Below are 22,353 nucleotides of genomic sequence, written 5' to 3' on the forward strand. Positions count from 1 at the left end.
ACAGGCATGGCCAGGTCCTTACAAACTTAAGACAAGTTCGCTTTTCACCCTCCAATGAGGAGACTCTGATCCCAGAGGAAGGTCTTCTGATGCTGCCGAGCAGTTTCTTCCAAAGGAGCCGTGTCCTTGCCGAGTCCAGAAACGCCACTGGAGCTGCAGGCAGCTTCGTTTTGCCTGTCATGGTCTGTCCTTACCGGCCGCAGCCCAGTGCTTAGCATTCAGCACGAGGCTTGGGTGGACAGAGTGCATCGGATCTAAAGCAGCTGCTTTATATTCAGAGTGGAGATTAAATTAACTGCGCAGAAGTCAGATCTCGCATTGCTCGTGTTTGCTTTTTTCTGAGCAGTGTGAGGACTTGTACATCCAAATTCCTGGCGGGCCAAGCGCCCGATTGTACTAGTGATGATTTTGTGAACGTCGGCAGCTCCTGACGGCTGTCGCAGGATGATTCAGGAGAAGCCTCGTGTCCTTCAGCTGGTCACAGGCAGTGACAGGTGGGAAGCGGCTGCCCTGGGCTCAGAGGGCCTTTGGCTGGGTGGGTGACTGTCCCAGCTCTCCACGCCCCTGCCCCAGCTGGGCCTTAGGAATGCAGCAGGCCTTCAGAGGCCTGTGTGCTGGACAGAGCTCTTTAATGGGGTGGATACTGGAGGGGGGTGGGGGGGTATCTAGATGGAGCAGGCCTGGCCCCTGCGGGTCAGTGTAGTGATAACGTGGATGAGTTGGGAAATGACTACGTGAGTTTATCGTATCTTTCTCTCTACTTGAATATGCTTGAAATTTCTGTGGTTAAACGTTATTTTGTTGCTATTTTTTTGTGTGTGTATAGGGTGTAATGTCACAGGAAGGCCATAGTATTCTGCCACCCATGAGGAGTAAGCCCAAGTTGCTGTTGGATGTGTTGTACACAGAGAAGCCATTCTTCAGGCGCTCTGCTCTCTCCACACCCAATGTTGCTATTTTTTTTTAAAGAATAGACTCTATTTTTTTTTATATATATTTTATATATTTTTTAATACATTTTATTGATTTTTTTTTTACAGAGGAAGGGAGAGAGATAGAGAGTTAGAAACATCCATGAGAGAGAAACATCAATCAGCTGCCTCCTGCACACCTCCCATGGGGGATGTGCCCGCAACCAAGGTACATGCCCTTGACCGGAATAGAACCTGGGACCTTTCAGTCCGCAAGCCGATGCTCTATCCACTGAGCCAAACCGGCTAGGGCTGTTGTTATTTTTTTTTTAATGGAAGAGACTTTTTGTGGACCGGAGACCTGGGAGACGAGGAAGAAGGGATTAACAACCTGCTGGAGGAACCAGGCGTCTGGAGCCAGGCTCTGCCGCTGATGACACGGGGCAAACTGCTTGAATGGGAAGTTCCTGTGTGGCTGTGACCCAACATGTGTCGCCTACCCAACATGCACCCTACTTTTTGCCCTTGCTGGCAGAACCCACTGTGTTCAGCAACATGCTGGGTGGAGGTGAGCTCACACCCTGGGAATGAATCCTGCCAGTGGTTGGTTCAGGGGTGGCCATGTGACCCAGTTCTGGCCAGTGAAATGCAAGGAACAGTCTTTGGGATGTGGCTGGACTGCTGAGCAATGGCCCAGTTGCACTAGGAGCCTCCTGCCGCTGCGGCCTGTGTGAGCTGGTATGTGTTTGCAAGGACCGGGGCCTCCTTTTTCTCTCTAACCACACCTCCTATGACCTTTGCCCGCATCATACCTCTCCAGCTCCGGGCCTCCTTGCTCTCCTAGGACATGCTAAGCAGGTCCCACCTCAGCGCATTTGCACTTGCTGGTCCCCTTCGCCGAGAGTGGTCTCCTCGGGGTCTTCGCTGGCTCCTTCTCTCACGTCCCTCAGCTTCTGTGCTCAAATGTTAGGTTCTCAGGGAGACCTTCCCCTGCCACCATTTAAACACGCCCTTTCCTCCACCTCCTCCTCTGTCTCTTCACCCTCCCCTTGTCATTGTTCTCCACCACACGTGCCACCAACACACGTGCCACCAACACACCTGCAGTTTTCTTGTTTATGTTGTTCACTGTCTCCCCTCTGCCCACTGGATGAAGCTCCTCAAAGGCAGGCTTCCTATCAGTTCTATTAGCTGTTGTGTCCTCAGTACCGAGACAAGTGCCCCACACATAGCGGCCTATTAAATACTTGCTGAAGGAATGAATGAACAGATACCATACTGAAGCTTTAGCAGCCGCCTGTGACCACGAGGGGAATGAAGGAGATCACAGAGAAACAGCCCCTCATCACCAAGCAGCTGACTTCACTGCTCTGCCCGAGTTCGTGTCATTGAGGTAATAATGTCCTGATAGTTTCAGCCACTTCCGCTGGGGAATTTTTTACTGGTGACTGAAAACATCCTAATGGATGCATCCTTCAGAGCTGCGGGGTGTGAGCCAAAGGAGGCTCCAGCACAGACCCTCCGAGGAGGGTGGGATGCGGCTCTGTGTGTCACAGGGTCGGCGGCTAGAGCCGCGCAGCTGACTTCCAGCTGGTCCCCAGTGCGCGCAGGTCCCCGTGTTCCCACCGATGCAAGGGGCATTCATACCTACTCTCACTGTGGACCCAGTATCCGGAAACTTCAAGAGATTCATGCTTTGGTGTTCAACAAGCCGCCTGTCTGTCAGCAGGTTGTTTCGTAGATGAATAATAGAGGTTTGGTGGTCTTTCCGGGGCAGGTCTGATTGTGGGAACACGGTCAGAGGGGCATCCCACACATCACATGTAAGTGGGGAATTCCAAGGGCGAGGAGGCAGAAACCCTCACCTTGCTAAGGGGTAGAGTTTGTGGCATCACAAAGATAACTACTAAGGTGACATGCACCTTTCTCCTCAGGCCCAAACCAACAAGGAAACGGGCTCACACACCACAACACACACACAATGTGCACACACAACACACACATACACACATGCACACACAACACACATTTACATACACACTTATAGACATGCACACACGCAACACAACACACACAATGCACAATATATACACTCTCGATGCACACACATGCATACATGCAACACAACACACAATGCACAATATACACACCCTCGATGCACATACATACATGCACACATAATACACACACATACACACACAATACACACATACACCTCCCACACACATAAAAACAGTTACTTCCACAAAAAGACATATTTCCCTCTCTTCAAAAGACTGCAATGTTTCAGGAAAAGTTATTCCGAGACCAGACGCTCCCTGGCCTGTCCCCTGGCCATTAAGGAGTCAGAGTGGCCACACGGGGTGGGCCTCAGCTCCGCAGGCCAAAATTCTGTCTCCACAGGAGGTCCCAGAGAAAGCAGTTAGTGGAATGATGGGATGTGTTTCCTGCTACCGAGTACTGGGTGTTCCAGATGTCCCCCAACACCCAGCTACCCTTAATCAAGTCGAAGCTCCGTCTGTGATCCGTTGGCTTAAATCTAGTTACAATTTAGGCTGTGAGTTGAGTTTCCGCAATAACAGGACCGGAATGAATCCGTCAGCAAGTGCTCTGGTGCACACAGGAGCTGTGGACGGATGGATAACACACTGGAAGCAAACGGCCAGCTCCTGGGCCTCACGCATGGCTCCCTCCGAGACCCGGGGCACGGCCTCCAGAGGCCCTGAGATACCGACACTTCCCTGCCTGGAGGGGACCTGCGTTTTCTGGGTGCTGAACTGCTTGCTTGGCTCCGCATCTGACTCCTCCCGCGGGGAACTGGCCGGGGTGTAGAGGAAGTTCCGGATCTCTGGGTGTGGTCAGCCCTGCTCACCTAACTCCTGGAGAGAAGGATGGGTGCATGAGACTCAGGCTCTTGAATCATTTTATAGCGAACACAGTTGGGCAGCTTCACAGGTGTGTCCCCCTCCTTTCTGGGAAACAGAAACGGGGCCTTGTGCTTCAAGGGAGGGTGGTCCCCTTGTGTGCCCTGGGGAAGGAGCTTGATTCTGTCAGCAAAGCCATGTTGGTTCCTTCCCCCCCCACACACAGTTGAGTGGGCATGTGACTCAGTTCTGTCCAAGGCAGCGGGAAGGAGCCTCCACTGGGGAAGGGGAAGGAAGGCTCAGAAAGGTTACTCTCATTCTTATAAAGGGACATTCTCTCTTCTGACCCCTGGATCTGAGGGGCTTTTGGTGTGAGGATGTGCTGTCTGGAGCTGCTGCTGCTATTTTGTCCTGCTGAGAGGAGGAATTAAGTGCTGAGGATGGCAGGTGGGAAAACAGCTGGGCCCTTGAGGGCATCATGGAGCCTCAAAATTGCCCAAACTTGGAACCACTCTATTTGCCACTGTGTTCCCGAGAGATAAGGAGGGCAGCCAAAGGGATGAGTGGGAACAGAGCGGCAGAGGTTCCCTCACCCAGGCACCGAGGACCACCCGCGAGGCAGACAGGGCTCAGGCTTAGGCAAAAGCAGAGTCAATACAGAATTATTGTGAAAGTATTTGATTTTCAACCTTTTCTCCAAAAAGAATTCAAGTAGCCATCAAGGAGGCAGGGGCATTTGTTGGACCTTCTTGTGGTTGCTTTGCAGTTTCATTTGGGGAAGGGCCTCCGGACCATCCTGGGGGCTGCAGAAGGGCTCTCCTCCCCAGTGAGGCAGGTGAGTCGATACAAATCTCTCGAGGGAAACAATCAGAGGTGATTCAGTTCGGTCAGCCCTCACACATTCACCTGCGCAAAGCATCCAAGTGATGGATGGGCAGGCCTTGGCCGCATGGCGCCAGCACCCACTCCCTCTGAGCCTGCAGCACAGCCCCAGGCTGGCGGGGCTCACAGAGCGCTGGCCAACACTGACAGGGAGCCAGGAAGAAGCCATTTTTATTGTTACTGTCATCATTAATCCTTTAATTAAGGTCTCCTTTATTCAGGTCAATATCCTGCCCCTTCCTCCCCGCCCTCTCTTCCAGCACCCTTTCGTTGGGCTGGTTTCTCCCAGCTCTCCCAGCTCAAATTCTAATTAGAGTGAGTGACTAGCCTTGACTCTCAATGAGCCCCTCAGGCAGACCTCGTCAGAACCCAGTCGCTGTGCTCTCGGTGGTGCTGTTTAGAAGGACGGTATTACTGTTTGAATACACAGCCCCTATTCTGGGATTTCTTTTTTTAAATTGATATTCAGATATGAAATCACATGTTGCACAGGCATTGCGGCCACATCACTGACGATATCAAAACAAAGCAAGCGAAAGCCACATGGTGGAGACAACCACATCTTGAGCCGATTCGCCATTGAGCCTGCATCATTGAAGACTGGGGGTCCCAGACTGGGGGCTCCCAGACAACTGGGAGCTCGTCTGCATATCAACCTTCTTTTGTTTTATTCTACTCATGTTATTTTTCTAAAATGCTGCCTCCTCCTAAACAGAGGCCAATGCTTTCTTGGTGCCTGGGACTCATCATTGTGATGAGTGGTCAGCCAAGGGTTGGTACAGGACACCCTGCCTTAGCACGCTAGGGTGTATCCCTGTGCACAAGCCGGACTTTCAGAAATGTCTGCAGGCGTGGTGTGCAGCTGGGAGAGAGCCGGTTGCTGCATTTGCTCTTCATCTTATTATAGAAGGTGGCATTACCCTTGTCCTCTCAGTTGGTAACTCTGACATTAACAACTTTATTTTTCACCTATTCTTCACCTATTCTTCCCATCCCCTCTTTTAGAGTTGTATTTTATGTACATCATCAGAACATATAGCACTGCCTGCTGTGCTGTCTCTCTCACCGGCATCATTCCTTCGGATCCACAGTGAGCACATAGTCAGCACTTACTGCCAGTCCTCGCGTTGGTGTCTCCCAGTCAGTCAGCCAAACATTTTGGTTGCTTGAAGCTGTTTTCTAACACATTCCTATGAGACAGGCTGAGAACACTGCTGTCTCTCTTTCCACCTGGTGAAAACTACTGCTGCTGGTTTCACTCTAAGATCAAGTGGCTCTCAGGTCACTTGGGGTCCCATCAAGTGTTGAAAGTCTGATGACAATTGGATTTCCTTTTTCTTATGATGTCTTCTTGTCTGGATTCCCAATGGGTTTTTTCCTTTTAAAGTCCAGTAATTTAATAGACGGTGCCTCTGTTGCCATGTGGGGTCCATTTGCCTAGATATGTGCTATGTCCTTTCACTCTGCTTCCAGCCTTTTTGTATCTCAATCCAAGAACGTCCTTTGATATTTGTTCTGTTCCATTGTTCTGTTCTTTCCATAATTTTTATCTCTCGCATGTTTCCTGGATACTCTAAAAGATCTCTCTCTTTCTTTTTGGTATTTCCATCTCCTACTTGTCTTAAGGCACTGTCTGCTGTCATCTGTTCCTTTTTTCTTCACTGTAGTTCAGTTTTCATTTCTAATTTCTCCTCTTATTTCTAATTCTTTCCTGAACTTCAACCTCTCTTTTCAACTCTTCCTTTTTTCTACCAACCTCATTTCTGGTCGTTCCTAGTTCACTTTTACGTGGTCCTGTCTGTCACTTGTAAGTTCCTTTAGTCATTTGGAGGGGTGGAGTGTGGTTTCACCGGGTGTGTGGGCAGGTTCGCTGAGCCTGCTTTCATCATTGGCGCGGCCACATTATTCTGTCCCTCTATTTTTCTTCTTATAATGACTTTGTATGTATTCCTTGGCAACCCTTTTCTGTTGCTCATTTGAAAGGAAAATGACATTTCTTACACTTCTAGGGGTGTGAGTGGGCCAGCACTTCACAGCTCCAACTCGCCTTTTCTGTTGCTTTTAGGAAGCAATCAAAAACTTAGTTTCTACCTTGTGATGTTTGCCTCCTCTACTTCCTTCCTCTTGGATCTTTGCTCTCCTACACTCCTGTTGCCCCTGCCTTGCTCAATTCAGTTTGAATTCCACCCTCAGCACTTTCTCCCCAGGGTGGGGCTTCCTCCCGGAAGCCTTCCTGCATGTGGTTTTTGTGTGTTCACAGGCCACAGGACTCCTACACTGGGGCCTCAGGGAGGCCTCTGTGTGCTCACCCATTGCCGGATTCTGCAGCGCCCTCTGGTGTCGGATTCTGCAGCGCCCTCTGGTGTCTGCTGTTTTGCCCTGAGCACCGTGGTGGACTGAAGTTCTCTCAGGGCTGTCGGGCCTTGTCTTCCTCCTGCTTAGATGCTGATAACAAGCAGGTCTGGTCGCTGCCGGTTACCCCACCCACTCACATGTCTGGTTTTGTGCACATATCTTTTCACTCAGTTTTGTTGTAGATCTGTCCTGGGTTTTTAAGTTTGCAATCCTGGTTGCTATACATGCCTTAATAGAGTACTTAGAGAAATGTTAAAACATTTCTGGCCCTGCTACAGCCATCTTGCTAGAATCTATCCCAAGTTACTTTGAACATAGTTAGGCTGCTGTTTTTTTTTTACAGTAAACTCCTCAGCAGACAGGGGGCCTGATAACCCATCACTTAGGGCAGACAGACAGTGGGTAGGTCTACATCCTTGTTAATAGATTTAAAAGCAATACATAGTCATTTCCCTCAATTAGGAAACTAGAGACTAGAATATAAGTCTTTCAGCCTTAGCTCCTACTCGAATGAACTCACTTTTTGGATATTTCTTCATCCAGATTCCTCAGAGAGCACATCTGATTGTCCCATATTATTTTTTCATGTTTAAGAAGCCCATCTTAAACAATCAAAGGATCAAAAAACAAATCACAACGGAAATTAAAAATATCTGAAACAATGAGAATTAAAATACAATAATCTAAAACTCATGGGGTACAGGGAAAATAGTGCTAAGAGGAAAATTTATAGCTATAGACACTTACATCAAAAAGAAGAAATAACTAAAATCAACCACCTAACTTTACAGCTTAAGGAATTACAAAAAAACAACAACACTAAACCCAAAGCTAGAGAGAAATAATAAACATTAGAGCAGAGATGAATTATGTAAATAGAGACTATAAGAACAATAAAGGAAATGAACAAAACCAGGAGTTGGTTCTTTGAAAAGATCAACAAAATTGACAAACCTTTATCTAGATTTGACTAAGAAAAGAAGAGAGAAGACTCATCACAACTAATTCAGGAGTTGGGGGGGGCGCATTGATGGGGAAGCATTTGACAAAATTCAATAGCCTTTCAGGATTAAAAGAAAACACATTTAACACACTAGGAATAGAAGAAACTATTTTAGCATAATAAAGGCCACATATGAAAAGCCCACAGCTAACATCAGACTCAATGATAAAAGACTGAAAGTTCTTCCTCTAAGATAAGGAGTGAAACAAAGGTGACTGCTTTTATTACTTCTATTTAACAGAGAACTAGAAATTCTAGCCGGAGCAATTAGACACGAAAAAGCAATAAAAAGGCATCCAAATAGAAGAGGAAGAAACAGAACTATCCTTATTCACAGATGATTTGATTTTATATGTAGAAAATCCTAAACAAATTTTCTAACCGAAAAAGTATGTTAGAACTAATAAATAAATTCAACAAAGATGCAGGATTAAAAATTAACACCCAAACAGGTACATTTTTATACCCTAACAAAGAATGATCCGAAAAGAAAGTTAAGAAAACAATTTCATTAACAATAAAATCAACCAAGGAAGTGAAAGATCTGTACAATGAAAACTATAAAGTATTTATCAAAGAAATTGAAGAAGACACAAATAAATGGAAAGATATTCTGTGTTTATAGTTTATAGATTAGAAGACTTAATATTTTTTAAATGCCCATATTACTCAAAGCAATTTACAGATTCAAAGCAATCCTCAAAAAAAAAAAAGAATCCTAATAGTATTGTTAGCATAATCAGAAAAATCCATCTCAAAATTCATATGATGTCTTAAGGGGCACCAAAAGCTAAAACAATCTTTGGGGGAGGGAACAAAGTTGGAAGTCTCACAGTTACTGATTTCAAAACTTATCACAAAGCTATAATAATCAAAATAGCGTTGGACCAGCATAAAGACAGACCTCAACCCCTAAGAAAATAACCCCACAGTGGAATAGGTTAGAGAGCCCAGAAATAAACCCTCAGATATATGGTTAAATGGTTTTCAACAAGGTGTCATGACCATTCAATGGGGATAGGAAAGTCTTTTCAACAAATGGTTCTGGGAAAACTGGATGTCTACATGCAAAACAATAAAATGTAACCCCTACTTAACACCATATACAAGGTCAACTCAAAATGGCCCAAAAACCTAAATGAAAGAGGTAAAATGACATCTTAGAAGAAAATAGAAAGGAAAGGCTTTATTACATTGGATTTAACAATGATTTTTTGGATATGACACAAAAAAGCACAGGCAACAAAAGTAAAAATAAATTGTACTACATAAAAATTAAAAACTGTGCATCAAGGGACACAATCAACTGAGTGGAAAGGCAACCTATGGAATGGGAGAAAATATTTGCAAATCATATATTTGAAAGGGGTTAGTATCCAGGATGCATAAAAAATATTACTCAACTACAGCCAAGAAAAACCCCACTCAACTAACAACCCAATTTAAAAAACTAGTTAAAGAACTTGAATAGACATTTCTCCAAAGAAGATATACAAATGGCTAAAAAGCAAATGAAAAGATGTTCAACATCACTAATCATTAGGGAAATGCAAATCAAAACCACAGTGAGGTACCACCTCACACACATTGAGATGGCTACTATCAGTTCTGTGATTCAGGATTTTAAGAAACATGTTTAAGCAGATCAGGTTATCTCAACCTTGGCACTCTTGACATTTTGGATCAATAATGTTTCCAGACATTATCATATGTCCCGTGGGATACCAAGCTGCCCCCACAGAGAGCTAGTAGATTCGCTCACACAAAAATACGTGAAGAGCCTGCTTGCTTATCCCATAAAGTGTATGAGAAATTCGTCCTTAATAAAAGCATCCTTCAAAGTGTTGTGCTTAAGGAATTGCACAGAGCTATTTTGCATTCATTATCAGCAAGAGGTAAAGTTTTTCTTTAGAATTCTCTTACCCTCTCCTTAAGAATAGCCTTGTATTTTTCTCTTATAAATGATGAATTCACATACACACACACCCCTTCCCGAGGCATAGAGTGACTTTTCTTTCTACTGCCATTCAAACATGATTTCAAGAAAAAAAAAACACAACTGATTGAGAATTTAAAAGATGGTACAGGAGTAATATGACATATGAAACTAAACTGGGACCCAAGCAACCTGGGTTCTAGTCCTCACTCTGTCACACCCAACCCTGTAACTCTGAGCAATTCAGTTTTTCTGGGCCTTATCATTTCCTCTGCAAAGGTGAACATTGGATCAGATGATTTTCCTTACTTGTTCTCATTAATAGGTAAATGACTAACACAGCAAGCTTTGTTGGCTGCATACGTATTGCAATAAGGTGGTTGCAGCAAAGCAATAATGTGCAACAAAGTAGTTGTATCATTGTTGGAAATGATGCTTTCCCTAAAGCAAGAAAACATGTAGCCTTGAATGCCAGACTGAGGGTTCTACATCTGTGTAAGATGAGAAACATAGAAGGTTCTAGAACACACATTCTGTCATGGAATGTAAGGTCATCATAGCGGGAAGGCATGTTAGAGAACACCCTGTCCTCTTCTCTCATTTTATTTTATTACTAGAGGCCCGGTGCACAAAATTCATGCACTTGGGGGGGGGGGGCGAGGAGGCGGTCCCTCAGCCCGGCCTGTGCCCTTTCGAAGTCTGGGAGCCCTCGGGGGTTATCCCTGTGGTAGCAGGCCTAAGCCATCAGTTGGACATCTTTAGCGCTGCCTCGGAGGCAGGAGAGGCTCCTGCCACCGTCCGCTGCTCTCACCAGCAGTGAGCCTGGCTTCTGGCTGAGCGATGCTCCCCCTGTGGGAGTGCACTGACTACCAGGGGGTAGCTCCTGTGTTGAACGTCTGCCCCCTGGCAGTCAGTGTGCGTCATAGCGACCGGTCGTTCCACCATTTGGTCAATTTGCATTTTTATTATATAGGATTTTTAAAAAATATCTTTATTGATTTCAGAGAAGAAGGGAGAGGGAGAGAGAGATAGAAACATCAACAATGAGAGAGAATCATTGATCAATTGACTCCTGCATGCCCCACACTGGGGACTGAGCCTGCAATCAGGAAATTGAACCTCAGCCTTCTGGTTCATAGGTTGATACTCAACCACTGGGCCACGCCAGCTGGGCCTCTTCTCTCATTTTATAGAAGGATCCCGAGGCCTAAAGAGGGGAGGGTACTTGTCTGCTTCTTATTGCAAAGCGCCTAATCAACACAGGGGACTTGAAAGCACGGGAATAATGGGTTTTGGGAGGCTGCACATATTACTCAGTTCTGTGCACCTTCAGGGTCAGTTACTGACACCACGTAGCACTCATTCATGTCTCCTGCCCTTGGCAGAGGAAATAATTTATTTCCTGATGTATTTCTACAAACAAGTCCCTTGATGAGCAAGCCAAACACAAAAAGAATGTCAAGAGCCGGTAACGACTGGAAGACAAAAAACCTTCACTGGTGGAGACAAAAGACCAAGACTACACAGGACATTAAACAGGGAAAGTTGAGTAAAGAATTATTAACGAGTGTCAGGGGGGTGTTGCCGCAGACATTGCTTCTGAGGGTGAGGAGGACCGGGAGGTGCAGGAACGGCTGGCGGCAGGCGCTGCTGGGGGCTGAGGCGAGTGCCCTGGGTCGGACTGGACTCGGAGCCCTGCTCACACGCAGGGCTGGAGAGCTGGGGCTGTGGCCACTGGATGGCGGGGTTTGCTGAGGTGACACAGGTAAGGATGGTCAAGCAGGAAACTGTCCTGGAGTGACCATGCAACTTCCAAAAGGGAAAGCATTGAATGGTCCGGAGCACTGGAGGGACTCACTAGGGAGCTTCTGGGAAGCCGCCCCATAGGTGCTCGTGAACTCACTGGGAGCCAGATGAGGTGCCTGCGGAGCTCACTGGAAGCCATCAGCTCGGCTGAAGGAGACTCCAGGGAGGCCACACACTTTAGGAGCAAGAAGAAGGCAAAGCCCGAGGAACCCAGAAGCGCCTCCTCCTGCAGTGTACCTCCGGCGCCCTCTGCTGGCCCAGCGCAGCATTGCGCCAGTTGGGAAAGGAGAAAAGTTGGTGAGATTCGGTTCCAGAATCACAGGAGGGCTAAGAAGGATGGATTAGGAAAGGTGAGACAATAAACTAATAAATGACACATTTACAATCACTGAGGTGGTAGTTACACACACACACACACACACATACACACACACACACACACACACACACACACACACACGTTTCCAAATAACACAATACACCCACAGGTGTCCAGGTAAAAACTATAAAATAAGCACTTGTTTTCTTTGGTTCCCAGTCTCCTTGGATGCACAGACTCTCCACCTGCCTGGAGTTACCGGGGAGGCAACCACACCCCGTGGTCCTCAGCCGTGCCCAAGGTCCAGCCTTTCCAGTTGTCTTACCATCTTCTCTCAGATCTTCCGTGAGGGCCGCTGCACTGGGTGTTCTCACAGATACTACGAAAGCTGGAAACAGTCCTGTTGGGTCTCAGAAGCTTGCGGTCTCGGAGACGAAAGGAAGCTTAGCTCGGGGACCTCGTCTGGGCCTGCTCCTGCTGTCCCAGGTACAGCCCGTGAGTGCCTCTTCTCACTCTCCGAAGTGTCCTTCTTCAAGTGATAAGTCACTGGACCCCAGTCAATCCACTCCCCACCTCCGTTTACAGGAGAGGAACTCCACATTGATAGTAAACAGGAGGCCCTCAGACGGTGGAGAGGACTGGACTTGGAGCTACTGTGTGACTTTGGCCGATACTAAGCCCCTCCCTAAAATGACCACCAGGCTGTGATGCTGGAACGACAAAGGGAGATAATGTACGCGGAGCACCAGGCACAAGTTGTGGCCAGAGGGATGAACCAGCCCCCCTCCCATAGTTTCCACGTCTGCCTACCTCCCCCATCTCCTGTCACATCTTCTCATCATCTCAAGGTCATCTTTCAGAACAATCGCTGCTAACAGGAGAGCTGAAGGGGGGAATCCCAGTTTGTTTAGAGAGGAGGGTTGGGACTGTAAGTGCACTTGACTTGCTAAGCAGGAAGGAATGTTAAACACTCTCTCCAGTTCATGCCTCTCTTCTCCCAATTTCCCTCTTCCTGAAGCCTACCAGGTGCTTAAAGCAATGGACGGGAAACAAAGACCTCCCCCTGGGAAGACTGGCCCAGCTCAGGTGCAAGTTTTCCCTGGGAAAGAGCATTCCAAGATTGCCACCTGGTGGCCAAATTATAGAACACACTCCTTGGCCAATTTAATGATCAACCAGGTGGGCAGCTACCCAAGGGCCATTTATAAGAGGAGAAAGGCAGGCGGGGATCCCTTGCGCGGGACACCTGGCGATGGCTGCTAATGGGGGCTGCTTGGGAGCACCTGTCTGTGGAGCACATCCCTCAGGACACACTGACATTCATTCAAAGACTGCTCCTAGCAATCTGCTGCCCTAGCTTCAGGACAGGTTAGTCTAGGCTTTCTCAACCTCAGCACCATTGACATTTTGGGCCAGATAATATTTTGTCATGAGAGACTGTTCTGTGCATTGTAGGAAGTTTAGCAGCATCCCTGGCCTCTACCCACTAGATGCCAGTAGCAACCGAGGGCAGTGGACTCTGTCCAAGTCCGATCGGCAGCAGTCCCCAGGTGAACAGTGTGTGGGGTCTGAGAAGTGGGGGTAAACCCCCCCAGGTTCAGCCCTCCAGACCACCCCTCCGTGAGCTTTGCCCATGGCCCTCTCGTCTTAGCGCACCTAATGAAGAGATCTGTCTCATCTCCACCTTCCTCTCCCTCCGGTGGCAATCCAATTAGGCTCTTTCTACAATTAGCTAATCATAATTAAAGAGGAGCAAAGCCCACGTGTCATCCTTAAACTTCATCCATTAAGTAACAATGTCCAATTTTGAAATCCCTCTTCAGACAGGGAGACAGGGTACATGTGTGGGATAAGAATTCTCCAGATGTGAACCTACATTTAATTATGCTGTGATTAAAACTCAATCAGGGGCAGTGCTGGACAACATCGTTATTCGGGTGTCACCTTATTGCAGAGACAAACAGCTCAGTGCCTTTCACAGGGATGCTGCCTGAAGCCTTTGAAAAAAAAGGAGCCGTTTGGACCACCCTCTGGGTCTCAACGGTCTTCCAAAAGCACCGTGTGGTCCATGGCTTCCTCGTCACTTCGAACTCTTCAAAACTGTTCTGTCCAAGCATCCAGTCAGGGCAGGAAAGGGCATTTACTACTAGATGTCTTGTCTAATAATTTGCCAAGTGCTTTGAGGGGCCAGGTGCTCTCCGCACAGTCTCTCATTCTTTAACCATAGGCAGTGGGAGTTGCCCTTATTCACAGGTAGGAGAACCAGGGCTCAGGGAAGTTAAAGAACCTGCCAGTCACCCAGTGTGAAACGGTAGGGCCAGAACTTAAGCCAACCAGCCGCCCCCAGAGTCTGTGCTCATTACGTTATACTGGTATTTTGAAGTAGTTTCCCAAATATCTGATATTTGACAGAAGAAATCTTACTCTGTTTTTCATTGTGAAACAAAGAAAACCAGGCTATTCCGAACTCTCCTGCATGCGCTGTGTTAGCAGGGACGCCAGGGAGCAGGGAGGCTCCATGTTGAACTCATGGGGTTGGAGACAGAGTGGCTGTTGGGTCACTAATTAAGGTGAAGCGCAAGGACGTGGGTGACCCCAGGGAGCTGAGACCTGCACCTGAGCCCTTGCTTAGGTTTATAACATTATCACATTGTGGCCCACGGGATGGGTCATTGCTCGCAGCTGACCTCTGAGCACCAGCTGGTGGCAGAGCTGAGAATGGTGCCTGGGCTGCTCTTCCTCTGCAGAAAAGGGCACCTGCTCTCTGCCCTCCCAGTGGAGGGAACGCTGTCTCTAAGGATCAACTTGCCTACATTTCCTGCCAAAGCTCTGCTCTGCGAAGGTAGTTGAAAGCCAGGGGTAACCTGGGGGGCCTGAGACTCGTGGTGCGGTTTGCTGCCCAAATGGAGCAGCCATGAGCTGGAGAAAGGGAGCAGGCCCCATGTCCAGCTCATGCAAGGTTGGAGGATGAATGGTTTGTTGATTCATTCATTCATTCATTCATTCATTCATCAAAAAAACCTACTGGCTTCCAAAAGGTTCTTGAGGCAGCTTAAAACATGTCTAATGTTGAAGATTAAACCAAAGAGAACATAATACAACCACATTATAAAAATGAAAGTTTCTACCTTTCATATGCCTACCCTTGGACCCAGCAATTTTATCTCTAGGTCTTTAGCCAAAAGAAATCTATACTAATAAAAGGGTAATATGCTAATTAAACTGAGAGACCTTCCAGGAGACTGACTGGGGAGGGCAGTTGGGGGCCATGAGGTTGGCAGGGGAGGGAAGTTGGGGGCAATCAGGCCAGCAAGGGGAGGGGCAGTTGGGGGCAAGCAGGCCAGCAGGCAGAGTGGTTAGGAGCCAGTGGTCCCAGATTACGAGAGGGATGTCTGAGGGGTCCCAGATTGGAGAGGGTGCAGGCCGGGCTGAGGGACACCCCCCATCCCCTGTGCACGAATTTCGTGCACCAGGCCACTAGTAAGGTTATATATGTCCATAACACACTTGACAAGGATATTTGTAGCATCTTTATCCAGATTAGCCAAAAATGGAAATGTCCAGGTTTCTATCAAAGGAGAGTGAACAAAAGAAACTATAGCACATTCATACAATACATTTCTATTCAGTAATAAAATGGAACAAATTTTGGACAGATTTACTAACGTGCATGAATCTCACAGAAATTACATGGAGTGACGGAAATCAGACACAAAAGTGTGTGCATCTGTGAGTCCATGTATATGCGGGTCAAAAAGCAGCAAAACTAACCCATGGTGCCGGCAGTCAGAACAGCGGCTCCCTCTGGTGGGGGAGCATGCAGGGGAGTGAGTGTAGGGAACTTTTGGGATGATGGAGACGTTACATATCTTTTTATTTATATTTATTTATTTATTTAAATATATCTTTATTGATTTCAGAGAGGCAGGGAGAGGGAGAGACAGATGGAAACATCAATGATGAGAGAGAATCATTGATTGGCTGCCTCCTGCACGATCAGGGATGGAGCCTGCAACCCAGGCATATGACCCAACCGGTAATCAAACTGACCTCCTGGTTCACAGGTCGATGCTCAACCATTGAGCCACTGTGGCCGGACTTCTTTTTAAATATTTTAAAATTTATTTTTCAATTATAGACGCTGCATGTCTTAATGTGAGTGTGAGTTATACAGGTAAATGCATTTGTCAAAACTCGCCAAACTGTACACTTTATGCTACATGAAGGAACCAAAAACAAAGCGGAACGAGGGAAGCAAAGAAACCTCTGTGATTGCTTTGAAACCAAACAAGTAAAGGAAGGTGCAGTCTAGAGCCAGCCAGGCTGCATGGGACCGTGGCCCAGGCCTGAGAGCTGTGGGCCTCAGGCACAGTGATGGCTGGTCAGCTCTCAGGGCTGGTAACAAGACACACTAGCCATTCAGAAGCCTCCCCCGTGGGGCGCTGGAAGTGTGCGGAGCACAATCAGACCCTAAGAGAAGGGCTCCAAGCCCTGGATGAGGTGATTCCTGCCACCCCAAAAGAAGCATCTACCCCCTACTAGTGACAGGGGAGGGGGCTTCCTAGACGCGGCTCTCTGCTGCGCCCCCTGCCGGTGGGAAGAGTATCAAACATGGCTTCTTGGGATTTATGTGAAAACCAGGCTGGGACTGGGCTTTCCCTGCCTTGCCAGGGCCATGGCGCTCATCAGAGTGGACCCCTGAACCGGGCACACAGGGGCCAGGGCTCGTCATGGGATGGAGGTGAGAGAAGTCTACCAGCTTGTGGAGAAGCTGTGATTCAGGTTCAGGAAGGAGTGAAGGGGGCCTGGGAAGGGGTGGAACTGTGGAGTGGAACCCAGGCCCAGGAAAGGGGGCGCCCCTCCTGCTCCGCTCCTGCCCTTTTCCTCCAGCATCACCTCCATCCTTGCCTCCTGGCTTCCCGCCCTGGGAGAAGGCTGCTGGCGGCTCTGCTCAGAACCGGAAGAACAGCAGCAGAGCTCGCTCTGCCCCGCTGTCACAGCCCCTGGGAACGGCTCACTTTGAGGCTTTGGAGAGGGGCCGATTGGGTTAGAAGGCACCTCTACTACACAGTTGCAGGGCGACCTTCAGGAAGGCTCTTTGCTTCTGTGTACCTAAGCTCACCATCTATAGCACAGGAACAAGAGTCTGTCCTTCGTAAGCTTCCAAACTGGGTGGAACCTGACAGTAGGGCTCTGCACACAGTAGGCGCTGCATTGAAGCTCCCACAGCGAAGACAGACCCACTGGGAACTTCTGGCCTCTTATGCTCTGCCCGCTGATGAGGTCAGTGAGTGCCATTGGGTGCTTTACTTCTTCCAGCTAATGGGCCAGGTGAGCCCCTACTAAGAGCCAGGTGTTGTGCTAGGACCCTGGCACACAGTGGGGAAGAGTGGATATGGCCTTGCCCTTGTGGGGCCCACAGGCATCTCTGGAGCCACTGGGGTCTGCTGGGGTAACAGCAACCCCCACTTCCCTCAGGGACTTCTCAGGAGAGACCCTGACACTCCCCGCTCCTCAGACCGCATGGCACACAGGGCTGGGGCTGTGGCACACGGGGCCTGGGCTGGCGTGGGAGCTGCTCACAGGCATCAGCGGGTTTGGGTTTGGGTTCGGGTTTGGAGAGTTCTGGCTGAGACCGCTGCTGATGCAGGTGACAGAGATAACTGCCTGGTTATCTGATTACTGCTGGCTCTTGTCAGCCACCCTGGCCTCTGCCCGGCTCCACCTGGGGCTGGGAGCCTCAGTACACCCAGCAACCCAATGAGAAACTGCCCCACACTGTGATCTGGGAAAGCAGTCCAGCTCCAGGGCTCCTGTGTGGGGAATTCACCCTCCTCACAGCCTTGAGTGCCAGCAATGGCCTGTCCGAAGATGGGGCTCATGCAGCTGCCAGCGACCAGGTGGAAATGGTGTCTGAGGACCAGCAGTTCCTGGGAGAAGGGGGTGAGGGAGGAGAAGGGGGTACAGGGAGGGGGCTTTAGTCCTGACACACCTCCACCACCAGAATAGCAACTAGACATCAAGCATTCTTTATATAAGGCCCCTGATCCTTTGGAGCCAGATGCATCTAGAAAGTCAGAGTTTAGGGTCTAGGGAGGTAATATGGTGTAAACACTGTGCAGTACCTGACATCCCCAGGGGTCTGAGCAGGACCCCACAGTCAAACACACAGACGGATGAGTGTGCAAACCAAGCCAGAGAAACAAAGATGACAGACTTCACAGGCATTCGGGGAGGGTTGGCTGCCAGGTGGCTGGATGGCGGTCACACAGAGGGGGTGTGGAAAGTGCTAGCTGCAGGGATGGTTATAGCAGCAGTGGTGTCTCTACGGCTGTTTCCTAGACCTTGTTCAAGTGAGGCAAGAACCTCTAGAAGACTGCTTTGTGTTGCTCTGCGATATGCAGTTCAGGTAAGACAGCGTTTTGCTAGGTCAAGGCTCACCCCACCCACCCCCTCCCCACAGTGCCCTGCAGATATGGTGGCCGGGGCAAGGCCTGTGTGAGGAGAGGTGCCTGGAGTCCCCCCCACTCCCTGGAGCACCTGCTCCCCGAGGTGGACAAGGACCACGCCCAGCCTTGGTGGAGCCCCGCTGGAGCTGAGCGCCACCTGGCGCTTCTGCCTGAAACAGGAAGAAAATGCAGGCTCCCCTCCTCCTCCCATGCTGGGGCTATTCTCTAGCTTCAGGTGATTCCAGGTGCACGAGGGGGGTGGAGGCATGGCCTCGAGGAGGGAACATGGGGACCCAGCTGGGCGGGGGCCTTGAGGGGACTTCTTGGCTCCAGAGCATGACCCACAGAGCAACCAGCTGGGTGCACAAAGGGCATGATTCTTTCATTTACCCCCGACCTTGGATAAGGGCATGCAAATGAGAGGTAGAGCCCATGCTCTGGCTAGAGCCTCAACTAGCAGCTCGGGCCCTGGAGGCCTCAGCCCTGGCCTCGGGCCACGGAGAGACTCCAGGGCAGGAGGGGGTTCTGGGGGGTCTGAGTTTCCTGGGGACTGGTCCAGACACTAAATTTTAACTGCATTGCTAGAGAGCATCTTCGCACTAGAGTGTAGGAACTGTGACAAAAGAGAAGGGCCTCTGAGATGCAGGCAGTCAAGGATGGCAGTTCCAGCCTCCTCGGCAGTGTCTCCACCACAGCCAGTCTTGGAAGACCGGGGCTTTCTTAGTGAGACTTCTGACATATATGCTATGCTATGTTCACGTGATTATTGCATTGCATCATTCAAAGGACCCTTTGAATAAGGTCCTGTCATTCCCTTTTCACATTTGCACTCAGAATGGCAGGAGCCAGTGCTGGGGCTGGGATTCGAGACAATCTGCTGAGTCTGAGGGCTCGCCTCCTGCTGCTGCCTGTAACCTGGACCACAGGAGCGTGTGGCGTCTCCTCAGTGTGTCTGAGAGACAAGGGAGGTGATGAGACAACCAAGAGTATTCTGGGGGCCTACTCCTCCCTTAACTTTACCTCCTGTTTTTAAAAGACAGTGCAAGGCCCTGGCCAGTGTAGCTCAGTTGGTTGGGTGTTGTCCTGTACACCGAAAGGTTGCTGGTTCAATTCCTGGTCAAGCACAATGATTCCAGGCCAGGGCACAGTTCCAGGTCAGGGCACAATTCCAGGTCAGGGCACGTGCCTGGGATTTGGGTGGGGGGCATGCAGGAGGTGGCTTATCTCTCTCTCTCTCTCCCCCTCTCCCTTCCTCTCTCTATAAAAATCATTAAAAATATATATTTTTAAAGTCATTCCAAGGACTGCCAGTCCAAGTCACACCGCCAGCACCTGCTTGTACTTGTAGATTTGTAGATAACTTACAGTTTTCAGAGTCCTGCACATTACCTCTCACAGCGATCCTCTCAGTGAGAAGGCAAGATCGTGGAGGAAGATTGTGTCTAGTTCCCGAGTTGGAAGGGAAGCTCCCAGAAAAACACGCCTCCCTGTGGGCAGGCCAGCAGCAAGGACTCCACACCAGGCTCCTTGTCATCCACCTCTTCTCCCCACTTCACTGTCTTCCCAGGCTCCCTGAAGCAGCTCTACCCCAGCCAAGCTAGCTTACAGCTGTGAGTCCTGCGAACCTGAAGGTTTATATTGACACTAGACCCGATGCAGGGATTTGTGCACTGGTGGGGTCCTTCAGCCTGGCCTGCGGGGATCAGACTGAAACCGGCTCTCCGACATCTCCCGAGGGGTCCCGGATTGCAGGCCAGGCCAAGGGACCCCACCGGTGCACGATCGGGGCCAGGGAGAGGCCGCAGGAGGACTCCAGGGCATGTCCAGCCCGACTAGCCCAGTCCTGATCGGCCGGATCCCAGCAGCAAGCTAGTCTACTGGTTGGAGTGTCTGCCACCTGGTGGTTAGTGCATGTCATAGCAACTGGTCCAATGGTTGAACAGCCCGACATATTAGGCTTTTATATATATAGATAATGGACTGATATTGTCATAAATCACTGGGCTCTAAGAGTCAGTTTCAGGAAATTGACATCAAATGGAACCAGCTAGCACAAGCATGTCAAACTCGTGGCCTGCAGCCCACATGCAACCCAAACAAATATTTTTGTGGCCCAGCCAATATAATGGTATGTAAAAAACATTTTAATAAAAATTTCATAACTTAATTTTTACAATATCCTGTTACACATAATCCTATCTAATAAAAGAGTAATATGCAAATTGACCATCACTCCAACACACACGATGGCCACCCCATGTGGTCAAAGATGGCCGGAAGGGGAGGGCAGTTGGGGGTGACCAGGCCGGAAGGGGGAGGGCAGTTAGAGGCAATTGGGCCAGCAGGGGATGGCAGTTAGGCGTTGATTAGGGTGGCAGGGGAGTGGTTAGGGGGTGATCAGGCTGGCAGGCAGAAGCAGTTAGGGGCAATCAGGTAGGCAGGCAGGTGAGCAATTGGGAGCCAGCAGTCCTGGATTGTGCGAGGGATGTCCAACAGCCAGGCAGTCAGACATTTCTCGAGGGGTCCCAGATTGGAGAGGGTGCAGGCTGGGCTGAGGGTCACACCCCCACAGTGCACGAATTTTGTGCACCAGGCCTCTATTTATTAATAATGAACTACAACTTTTGCTAATGACTGATAACTATAATCGTGTTGTATTCATTTCCCTTACACACTTTATGTGCAGGCGCACCATTTATCTCCACTAATACTAGCGGCAAATATTTTAGCAGCCAATGGCCACGTCATTAGCCTTGGACTGACTTGTTTGGTGTGCGCAACAGGAAATATTTCACTTTTGGAGAATAAGAAAAATAGACTTATTTGCATTATGCTTATTAATTTGTGCAGTTATTCAGTGTCTGGTAAATTAATGTTCAAGAAAAAGTAATTTTTATTAAAATGTTCTATTTTTTAGGTTAACAATACTCATTTATTTTAGCCTTTTGTATTCAGCATGTCTCTATCGAAATAAACCTATGTTTCTATGAAAATTGAAGCTTTTGTTTTTTTGCGGCCCACATAAACTTAAACCTTGCTTATTTGACCCGTGTCAGCCTTTGAGTTTGACATGCTACCAGCCGTGGGCAAACTACAGCCCGCAGGCCGGATCCGGCCCGTTTGAAATGAATAAAACCAAAAAAAAAAAAAAAGACCGTACCCTTTTATGTAATGATGTTTACTTTGAATTTATATTAGTTCACACAAACACTCCATCCATGCTTTTGTTCCGGCCCTCCGGTCCAGTTTAAGAACCCATTGTGGCCCTTGAGTCAAAAAGTTTGCCCACCCCTGGGCTAGACTCTAGCATAACAGTGATGTCTTCTGACTCCAGGGACAAGGAAACCCTTGGGGGATTGTGCTTGCATCAAACCAACTATCGTAAAAAAATCTTAATAGGGAAAAGTGGCTCCTGTAAAATCCAAAAGTCAGGTGATTTCAAGTATTTTTGTGTCTGGTAACTAGGTGAGGAGTTCATTTGGGGAATCTTTTTTTAAAAAAAAAAATTTTATTTTTATTTTTAAATTAAGTTGAAAAACAATATTATACTAGTTTCAGGTATATGACATAGCTATTAGACATTTATATAACTTGTGAAATGATCCCCTCCATAAGTCTGGTACCCACCTGATGTACACAGTTATTACAATATTATTGACAGTATTCACTATGCTATACTTTACGCTTTCTTCCCAATTGAATTTCTCTGCTGCAAACTATTAAGGGCACAAATATTGATTTAAGAACCTTCACTGGAACAGCTTCTATGCATGCTCTCACTCATCGACACAGTCGAGCCCCAGCTGGGGACACAGTACAGACCCAACC

At 48.4% G+C, this 22,353-nt stretch overlaps 1 non-coding gene across 1 annotated transcript; it reads right to left on the reverse strand.

The window, feature by feature from the left end:
• Positions 1-818: 818 nt before the first annotated feature.
• LOC111827827 lies at positions 819-947 on the reverse strand. The gene has a single exon (XR_002831547.1). It is a non-coding gene; the product is annotated as a small nucleolar RNA SNORA11 (small nucleolar RNA).
• Positions 948-22,353: the final 21,406 nt, after the last annotated feature.

This window comes from Myotis lucifugus, unplaced genomic scaffold (genome assembly GCF_000147115.1).
Source record: "Myotis lucifugus unplaced genomic scaffold, Myoluc2.0 scaffold_224, whole genome shotgun sequence".
Taxonomy (NCBI): domain Eukaryota; kingdom Metazoa; phylum Chordata; class Mammalia; order Chiroptera; family Vespertilionidae; genus Myotis; species Myotis lucifugus.